Genomic DNA, 11,832 nt, shown 5'->3' with positions numbered 1-11,832 from the left:
CTTTATTACCCATTCCCCAGTTTTTACCTCTGTGATTACCTTGTGTGTAAGTCTCTGCACACTGCCCCCTTTTTACAAACTTGCATTTCTGCCAGTTAGTGTTGATTCATGCATAACTCCACGGCAGTGAGCACATTGTTGTCTATATAGCACACATGAACTAGCACTGTCTAGCTTTGAAAAGCTAATGAAATGCACTGAGATAAGAAGTGGTCTTCAAGGGCTTAGAATTCTATGAGCCTAACTAGGTTTAACCTATAACAAAGAATATCAAGAGAACAAAGCAAATATGATGATAAAAGTGAATTGGAAAGTTGTTTAAAATTGCTTGCCCTATCTGGACATTGGAAGTTTAATTTTGACTTTGCTGTCCTTCTTAAATGTAAACTGTTTTTACATCACATTTTTTTGCAAAAAAAATTATCAATATGCGATGCTAGTCTTTTATATGGATGACAAATGTTTTGAGTAATATGTTCCATTAAATTAAACATTTATGCACAGATTGAAATTTAGATCTAATGTGCAATACAAATAGTAAGGTATCACCTAATTTTTACTTTAACCCAGTCTATATTTTATAATCACTTAAAAACCAAAGAAACAGCTGCTCAGGTTGTGTTTGTACCTTAAAGGGACACTGAACCCAATTTTTTTCTTTTGTGATTCAGATAGAGCAGCAGTTTTTAACCCCTTAACGACCAAGGACGTACGCCATACGTCCTCAAAAAAAATACAGTTAATGAACGAGGACGTATGGCGTACGTCCTTGGTCTGGAAAGCAGCTGGAAGCGATCCTGCTCGCTTCCAGCTGCTTTCCGGTTATTGCAGTGATGCCTCGATATGAAGGCATCCTGCAATAACCCCCCTTGGCCATCCGATGCAGAGAGAGCCACTCTGTGGCCCTCTCTGCACCGGACATCAATGGCCGGTATCGTTGGTGGGTGGGAGCTTACATGGGAGGTGGGTGGGCGGCCATCGATGCTCTGTGTGGAGTGGAGGGGGGCAGGATCGGGGGCGGGACCTATGGGGGCGTGCATGGGCGCGCGCACGGACGGGAGCGGGTGGGAACCGCTACACTACAGAAAAAAAAGTTAAAAGTAAAAAAAATATAATTTTTAAGTAATAAAAATTGCATCTAAGGGATCTGGAAGGGGTGGGGGGTTGGTCTTGGGGGGGGGGAGCTACACTACAGAAAAGGGCATTTTTTTTTAAAAAAAAAAAGGCACATTTTTTACTAAACTGGGTACTGGCAGACAGCTGCCAGTACCCAAGATGGTGCCCATTAAAGGGACATTAAACACTTTGAGATGGTAATATAAAATGATAAATTCTATATATAAAACAGCTCTGCAATATACTTTCATTATTTATTTTGTCCTCTTTACCTGTAATTCCATTCTGAAATTGTGAGCTTTTCAGTTCCTGTTAGAAATGGAAGTGCAGAACACTGTTAAATCCAGCACAACCATTGGCTGCACACTCTAGTGACCTATTTATAACTGACCCTAATTGGCCACAGCAGAGAAGGTAACACAAGTTACAACATGGCAGCTCCCAGTGTTTTATAGACACTAAAACATTACACTTATTTTGTCACTTTTTAAACAACTAATACAACTTTAAAAAATACATCTACATGTTGTTCTCAGACTAATCTTTTCTTTGAATGTATCATTCTATCTAGCATTTATTTAGGCCTAGATTTGGAGTTTGGCGTTAGCCGTGAAAACCAGCGTTAGAGGCCCCTAACGCTGGTTTCTTACGGACTCCGGTATTTCGAGTTCATTTACCGACACTCAAAAATCACCCAACGCTCAAATTTCTACCGACACCTCAGACCCAGTAGTAAACATATACCGACAAAATAAACATTCACGCATCACAAAACAAATATTACACAAAGTACACTTACACTCATACAAACAGTACACTATATTTATTTTTAAGATTTATTAATTTTTCATCAAAATACAAAGGATCAAAGTTGCGAGATCTCGGGTGTTAGAAAAAAAAAAACACAAATCCATTTTGCCATTGACTTACATTGACACACGGGAAAAGACCCTCATATACCTACATCTAACTAATAACATTATCACAAATATACACTCATCGATGCATACAAACAATATACACCACATGACATACAAAAAATATTTATTTATTACAAAAAGAACACGATTTAGTTACTTTTTCACACAAGCTCATGACGTCACTCACTTTACGAGGAAAACCAGTCTTAGAAAAAAAAAATTACCAATTTTTAGAGCCTCCATTGACTTCTATTGGGAAGACGTGCTCATGCACGCGAAACCCACATTTCCCTAACGCACGCAAATAGCGTAGACAGAAAAACTCCAAATACCAGCGCTAGAAAATATCTGATTTTATGCGTTAGACCCAGCTATGATAAATAGATCAAGAAATGACTATTTCCCTATGGTGGATTAATGGATTTTACTTATTGAATATTCACAACACCATTAAATTGTTTCAGACTTTTATATTACATCAACTACAAATCAACATCACTAGTAACAAACTTTTATTAAAAAAAATATTACATTTAAACGGACACAAAAATAATGTCAACTTTTCAGGATTCACAAACACTACACAATGGGAAACAATTCTCATTTACCTTTATTATTGCATTTCAGTTATTCAACTCATATGCTTGCAGCAACAGCATATCTACATAGGCTTAACACATGATCAGTCATGGATGCACATACATTACTTTTACCATACACTCATACATGTGCATTCAAATGATGGGGGAAAAACACATTACATTCTCTCTAGGAATCACAAAACAGAACATATGGATTTTACTGTACTTTTAACATCATGATTCCATCACCAGAAACCATTAGGAATTACATACAACAAGAACATCATTACACCAGATTACAGATGTCACTTTATGGGAAGGAACAACAATGCCAGATCGCTATATAGAAGTCAGCATATGTGGGACACAATCACAATATATACGTACATGTACATAACACGCATCACCCATCACGCAACCACAAAGCACACATTTAGATTTTATTCAGCACACAATAACAATGTAGTACAATACAACAACACAATGAGGATTTCAGAACTACATAGGCAGGTTAATAATATCATGACGTCATTAGAAGATTCAACCATACACATCACAGATTCACGACTGTACCGCCCCTTTCGGAACTTTAACACTCAATACTACAATACAACATATACGTAAAGAACAGTTTGGAACAGCATTATTAGGGAGATTTGAATGGGACAATTAATAAATATTGTCAGATCGCAAATCACTTATATATATAATACTACAGATGACAGCCGGAAGTTATTCAGCATTCGTGCGATTTGAAAGGGACGCATACAATATTGACAGCTCGGCAATCACTTATATACACAATACTACAGATGACAGCCGGAAGTTATTCAGTATTAGTGCGATTTGAAAGGGACGCATACAATATTGACAGCTCGGCAATCACTTATATATACAATACTACAGATGGCAGACGGGAAGTTCTAAATTCTTATTGCGATTTGAAAGGGACGCATACAATATTGACAGCTCGGCAATCACTTATATATATAATACTACAGATGACAGCCGGAAGTTATTCAGCATTAGTGCAATTTGAAAGGGAAGCATACAATATTGACAGCTCGGCAATCACTTATATACACAATACTACAGATGACAGCCGGAAGTTATTCAGTATTAGTGCGATTTGAAAGGGACGCATACAATATTGACAGCTCGGCAATCACTTATATATACAATACTACAGATGGCAGACGGGAAGTTCTGAATTCTTATTGCGATTTGAAAGGGACGCATACAATATTGACAGCTCGGCAATCACTTATATATATAATACTTCAGATGACAGCCGGAAGTTATTCAGCATTAGTGTGATTTGAAAGGGAAGCATACAATATTGACAGCTCGGCAATCACTTATATACACAATACTACAGATGACAGCCGGAAGTTATTCAGTATTAGTGCGATTTGAAAGGGACGCATACAATATTGACATCTCGGCAATCACTTATATATATAATACTACAGATGACAGCCGGAAGTTATTCAGTATTAGTGCGATTTTAATGGGACGTATACAATATTGACAGCTCGGCAATCACTTATATATACAATACTACAGATGGCAGACGGAAGTTATTCAGTATTAGTGCCATTTTAATGGGACGCATACAATATTGACTGCTCGGCAATCACTTATATATATACAATACTACAGATGGCAGACGGGAAGTTCGGAATTATTATTGCGATTTGAAAAGCATCACTTGTGATCCACATCAGATCAAGTGCATACCTTGTTACGCTGTTTTGAAAGATGGATGACGGTGACATGGTAGACGCTGCTGGTGCTGCTATTGGCGAACTAGCTGTTGGTCGAATCAGACAGCCTCGGCAGCTCAGACTGAGACGAAGGGGTCGTCTGGTTCGAGGTCCTCCTGTCTACAGGGTGAGATCCACCTTGGAAAACATGAGCGACTTTGAGGTTTATGATAAGTATCGGCTCGATCGCAAACAGCTCATTGGCCTTTACGATCTTCTTAAACCTCATTTGGAGCCACGTATAAGAATAAGGACTGCTGTTCCCGCCATGAGTAAGATGCTAAGCTGTCTATACGTCCTGGCCTCGGGGAGTTTTCAATCCGGAGAACTGTACATGCATGGCCTGGCTCAAGGTACATTCTCTGTGGTGTTTGAGAACTTTCTGGACGCCATGGTATGTATCAGTAAGCAATACATAGGATTCCCACAGAATGATGGTGATTGGAGGCGCCTGAAGCGGGAATTCTTTGATATTGCTCAATTGCCCAATGTCTTGGGAGCCATTGATTGTACCCACATTGCGCTGCATGCTCCAATTGATGACTTGCCCTTCAGAAATCGCAAACATTTTCATAGCCTCAACGTGCAGTATGTTTGTGACGCACAGATGAGGATTATGCATGTGTGTGCGAATTTTGGAGGGGCTAGTCATGATGCCCGCATCCTCTCTCTGTCGTCCCTGTGGAGACCGTTTGAGGAAAGACAAATGCCCCCTGGTTATCTCGTTGGTGAGTATTTGTGCACAACATGGTTAATTAGTTTGACAATTGCCACTGTAGTTTTAAAATGTTAGCGTAATGTTCAGCTATAGGATGCAATTTAACCATTTTTTTTCCCCGCTAATGTCTACTTTTAGTTCAATGCAGATATGTAGCATGCCTTACCTTAAATGCTCAGATAGAGAATGTAATGTAACCATGTAGTTAGCATTTTACACAAGGTTTGGTTTAGGAGAAATATGCATATGTAGCATGTCTTAGCTGAAATGGCAAGATATTAGCTAATGCAATTTAACCATGTCATTGTCTCTTTCCGCTAATGTCTTTTAGTTCAATGCAGATATGTAGCATGTCTTACCTTAAATGCTCAGATAGAGAATGCAATGTAACCATGTATTTAGCATTTTACACAAGGTTTGGTTTAGGAGAAATATGCATATGTAGCATGTCTTAGCTGAAATGGGAAGATATTAGCTAATGCAATTTAACCATGTCATTGTCTCTTTCCGCTAATGTCTTTTAGTTCAATGCAGATATGTAGCATGCCTTACCTTAAATGCTCAGATAGAGAATGCAATGTAACCATGTAGTATGCATTTTACACAAGGCTTGATTTAGGAGAAATACGCATATGTAGCATGTCTTAGATGAAATGGGAAGATAGAGAATAATATTGAACTAGATTATTTTATTTTAAAATAAACATTTGTTACTGGATTATCGTGTACAAAACTTTTTATTGGACTCCAAATACTATTTTGAGGATTCTGTTAGAATTATGTTCTGTTCATAATTTATAGGTGATTCTGGGTACTTGGCTCATTACCCCCTTGCGTAGCCCGACTGATGTGTCTGAGGAGCGCTACAATAGGGCTCATAAGAGAACCAGGGCGGTGGTTGAATGGATGTTCGGGCTCCTGAAGATGAGGTTCAGGTGCCTGGACAGGTCGGGAGGAGCCCTCCAGTACAACCCAAAGAAGGTGGCTAAGATTGTTGTAGCCTGTAGCGTCCTGCATAATATTGCACAGCGGGCTGGGATGCTCCAGGCCGTCCCGGCGGACCGAAACCTCCTCAGAGATGAGGAGGATGATCCTGTTCTAGAGGGGCCATTCCGGGATGAGGGGCTCAATGTCAGAGCAGACATCATCAACCGCAACTTTAGACGGTAAAGAATAGAAGTTAGACTGGAGTATTGTCAATAGATGTGAACTCTAGGGAAATGACAAGTAGAGAATTGTGCAAACATGTTAGGATTGTTCATCAAATGCTAAAAATGTGTTTCATTTATTAATATAGGTGATGCTCTGGGCATTGGGTCCTGTAGCGAGTCTTTGCCACCTGGTTTTTAAAGAGGACATCAGATGGTAAGTATAAATGTATGGACTGTTGCTGGCATGAATTGTACACAAATACATCATATGGCATACATTTTCTAAACTAGTATTTAGTTTACACATTACTTAAAATGTAAATACTAAGAAAGGGATCCTCTAGCATGACTATGGTTCAATGTCACACATTAGAGGTTTGTTCTGCTCAATATGACTCATCTTCACACTTGATAGAACATAACACAAGATGCTACACACGCTTAGTAAGCTAGTGACAGAAATGTATTCAGAAATGGGGGGTGGGAGAGGGGTACAGAACTGATTCACACACTTGTAGTAATTTTTATTAAACTTTTTCTGCCATTAGGGAGCTGACTTAATCTAAAGACTGAAAGGGAAGAATTAGAAGCCTGACAGTGAAGATTGCCCAGACTGACAGTGGAAAAAGCCAAGATTGAAATTGAAGTATACCAATGGGATCATGTCTGGCATTATCTTTCCAATCTGCTGACCTTGAAAACCATACAAAGACATGTTCACATGGTAAGTCCCAACTATTTGATAGAATAAGGCTGTGGAGGCATCCTATTGGAGACACTTAGATGATTTTCTAATTTTTAGATGGTATTTCACAGTCCTCTATTTTTAAAATGATGAATAAGACACCTATTGAAGATCAACTGTTTACCCCTGAATTGACTTTCAAAGACCATGCATTATCCAGGTTGGTGTACCAATGCATGCTAGTTAAGAATCACAGGAAGAATGTTGAATATTGGTAGCTTACATACATTAGTCATATTTAGTTCTTAATTAGATATTTAGGGATCATAATCAGACACTTAGATGATTTTACTTTTTTAGATGGTATTTCACAGTCCTCTATTTTATGAACTGATGAATAAGACACCTATTGAAGATCAACTGTTTACCCCTGAATTGACTTTCAAAGACCATGCATTATCCAGGTTGGTGTACCAATGCATGCTAGTTAAGAATCACAGGAAGAATGTTGAATATTGGTAGCTTACATACATTAGTCATATTTAGTTCTTAATTAGATATTTAGGGATCACAATCAGACACTTAGATGATTTTACTTTTTTAGATGGTATTTCACAGTCCTCTATTTTATGAACTGATGAATAAGACACCTATTGAAGATCAACTGTTTACCCCTGAATTGACTTTCAAAGACCATGCATTATCCAGGTTGGTGTACCAATGCATGCTAGTTAAGAATCACAGGAAGAATGTTGAATATTGGTAGCTTACATACATTAGTCATATTTAGTTCTTAATTAGATATTTAGGGATCACAATCAGACACTTAGATGATTTTACTTTTTTAGATGGTATTTCACAGTCCTCTATTTTATGAACTGATGAATAAGACACCTATTGAAGATCAACTGTTTACCCCTGAATTGACTTTCAAAGACCATGCATTATCCAGGTTGGTGTACCAATGCATGCTAGTTAAGAATCACAGGAAGAATGTTGAATATTAGTAGCTTACATACATTAGTCATACTTATTTCATCATTAGATATTTAGGGATCACAATCAGAAAAAGGAATACATATTATAGTTGATATAGAGGTATTTGAATGGACATGAAATATGACATTTATGTTCAGAATACATATATATTATTGAAATGTGATATACATTATTATGTATAATTAGAAATTCAGATATTTAAATTTATTTTTTATTACACAATATAATGGTGTATGTGTTTTTTGTTTTTTTTTTAAAATTTAATTCATAAATATCTTGAAAAAATGTTGAACAAAGTTAGAGCATAGACACAAGATGATTGTAAATGTATTTTATGAATATTTGACAACGTGTGTATTAACTTTGTTAAAATTTTGTTTTTTAATTTCAGATTGTCATCTGATGACTTCCAGGAATATTTTTTGGTTTTTGTTTCAGAAACTTTTAATTTTTTAAATGGTAATAATAAACATTGTATTATTAAATACACTCTTTTGAACAGATTATAATAAATATCCATATAATCTGTCAATAAAAAACAATTTGACTCCCATGACTGGTAGTTGTCTATTTGACAAGCACATGCATAAGATCAAATAATGCATTAATTTTAGAAAATCCACTGATTCCGAGAATATTATATTAAACTATCTTTTTTAACATTAATTGGGGAGTGAGATCCATCGATGCTTTTCTTTGGAAAATCTTAGATGTTAAAATAATTTCGGATATGTAGTCAAAATTTGTCATAAATTATTTGTTTTCACTTTTAAGAAGGGGAAGTGGTTCAATTACATTAAAGTGACAGTGTTGTTGAATGTAAAATTAATTTTATAAGATCTTGTATCTTCCTTAGGTATCTCAAAACATTATTTTCTAAATTATTTTAATTTTTATATTTATAAATGGTAGGTCATTTAACTTGATATTTTTCACAAGCTAGTTATTGGATGCCAGGTTAATTGATTTTATTTTCTAGTGGAGTCATTTAACTATAGTTATTAATATTATGTAGTTTTTAAAATCTTCCCTCTTGGGTTAGACATCACATATCTATATATAATTTTCATTCCCCTTTAGTTTATTTTGACAATGTTAAATCAACATTCCAAATGTTTTGGTCCTTCAATAATTCATAAAATAATTTAAACATATTTAGAAAGTACTATAGAATTCCATTCAGTCTTTAAATATACTTTTAAAAAAATACATCAATGCACATATCTTAGTCAATTACATAAGGCATCTATGTGCAACCAACAATCAGCATCAAAATAGCCTATGTAGATATGTATTTAATCCAAGAATATATATAATTACAATCTAATGATTGAATACCAAAACATATTAAGTTGTTCAAATATTATAATCTTATCCAAAATGCATACATAACATATAGCTTAATGTCCCTCTAAGCTGAAGACTCTGAAATACCTCCTTTACAATATATATTTCAGTCAGTGTGTAAAACAATCCAGAAGTTAATCTAAATTTGCTTTACTCATATGTTATACTAATTTAGCAAAAGGAAGGTGCCTAGGTTTCTGATATTTTAAGCATTATTGTGAAATGTTTATTTAAAGGGACATGAACTCAAAATATACTTAAAGGGAGACAGTTAAAAAATTAATGATTTATACATTCTGAATGAGTATTCTATTTTAAGCAACTTTAAAAATTGTCTCATATTATGAATGCTCCTTGTGATGTTGCTATCATTACTTTAAAAATAAGGCATTAAATAGATAATTTATTTGCTTCAGTACTCTGGACAGAACTTGGTTTTTTTTGTTGGATTAATTTATCCAACAATCATCAAGGACAACCCAGGTTTTTTGAAACAATTGTCCATAATCTAAAATATCATTATTGATTTGCAAAGAAAGATAACAAGATAATTCTTAACATTTGAGAATCGGATTAAATTGTAAAGTTGTTTAACATTTCATGCTCAATCTGAATCACGAACGCTAAATTTGTTTGGACAGTGTCCCTTTAAGAGATTTAAAGAGTGTATTTACTTCTCTTCTTATCTTGACATACTTTGCTTGAAAAGCATATCGAGATAGGCTCAGTAGATGAAGATTGTTGGATGCACAGAGATGCCTTATGTGATTGGCTCAACCATGTGCATTTAAATTTCTTCTGTTGAGGATATCTAAATACTAAGATAAATTGATTTACATTTTAAAGTCTAAACAATTTTCTATCTCTACAGATCATTTGATACAATTGTTTGTTTGTAATGTCTATTTAAAAATAAAGACGAAATTGCACAATAACATATATGAGCACTTCAGACAAATACAAGCTCGAGGTTTATTTACTAATAACAAACAAACCTGTAGTTTAACATTTATAAACAGATTATCCAAGTTACTGACATTATAACCTGAATTTGAACATTCAGAAATATTGCGTGTGAAACGCATCTTGAAACACCAGATTAGCATCTTTAAACATTAGAGTCTAATGTCACGCAATAGCACACAATCAATGTGCATTATGAAATACATTTAATAGAGCAATATCAATACTTCACAATAAGTCAAGAAATGGATTTTATGAACAATAAAGACATACAATATTAAATGTGTATTTGTATTAAAGAAACAGACCATTATTAAACCGAGAAATGTCTACAACATTTAATAATGTGACAGTATTAGATTTTAAAGAGAATTTAATCATTAATATTTAACGGATCACGGATATTAAATCTGCGTCACACATATCTGCATGACAGGCCCATGAGTTACAAATAAGTCTACATGAAAAATGAAGTTACAGCACCACCAGGAGGTATGTGTAAGGAAGTTACTAAGATATGAAACATTAAGGAACGGCCAATCAGAGTTCATCACACAAACACAACTTGAGTCAGGATGGTCTCACTGACATTCTAACAATATTTCAAACTTTTATCCAATCAGATGTACAGATAACTTGTCCCATGGTGCATCTCATGTTTACTTCACCATATAAAAGTCCATTACACGTTGCCATCTTTGTCAGTTCTCTAATGCCTGCAGGCAGTATATATCATAATATACCAGGATTTCTTAGACAACCCAGCAGGCATGTCAGCTCCCAGGTTCACCAAGGAGGAGAGCGCTGCACTGGTCCACGCCGTCAAGGACTTTTATCCCCAGCTGTTTGGGAACAAGAGGAGGTTGACAGATGCGCATGTTAAGAAGGCCCTCTGGGAGTCTATCACCAATGCGGTTAGATTGGTGTGTGACGTCCAGAGGAGCCAGGATCAAATCATGAGGAGATTCGGAGATATGAGGTTGCGCTTAACAAAAAAAGTCAACCTCATAAGGGACTGGGTACAAGCCCATAAAAGAGGGGGCAAAAGAGAGGCCCCACGGAAACTCTACCTACTCCCTTATGAGGTGACTTTATGCGAGCTCCTCAATCTCCGGGTCCCCAAAAGATTTAGATCCTCGCCATCCTCGGCCTCCTCTTCTTCCCTCCCAGCTGCAGGATCTGAAAGTCCTGACGCGGGGGCCAGGGCAGCTGCTTCTCTGTCCGGTGGCCTGGGAGGAGATGATGGAGAATCTGAACCAGGTAATTATCCAACTTCATATAATATCTTAATATTTGATTTTTTTAATAAAAATGTGTATATAGTCAGATACTAAACCTATACAGATCTCACAACATAAACTACATATGATGTTTAGATATCTGATTTTATATTAGTGACACATGAAATAGGAATGATGTTTCTTGCGCTCTACAGAATATGCGTCACAGAGCGAAAATGGAATAGCGCATACACGTTAACATGGGTTAGCTGTAAGTGGCATTGCTTTATACATGTTGGTCAAATGACGGATGCGTAATTCCGCTTGGAATCATTGCGCAATGATCGCGAAAATGGAATTTTGCAT

The sequence above is a fragment of the Bombina bombina genome, chromosome 3, assembly GCF_027579735.1.
Source record: "Bombina bombina isolate aBomBom1 chromosome 3, aBomBom1.pri, whole genome shotgun sequence".
In the NCBI taxonomy this organism is placed as follows: Eukaryota; Metazoa; Chordata; class Amphibia; order Anura; family Bombinatoridae; genus Bombina; species Bombina bombina.
This window is presented reverse-complemented; position numbering follows the sequence as displayed.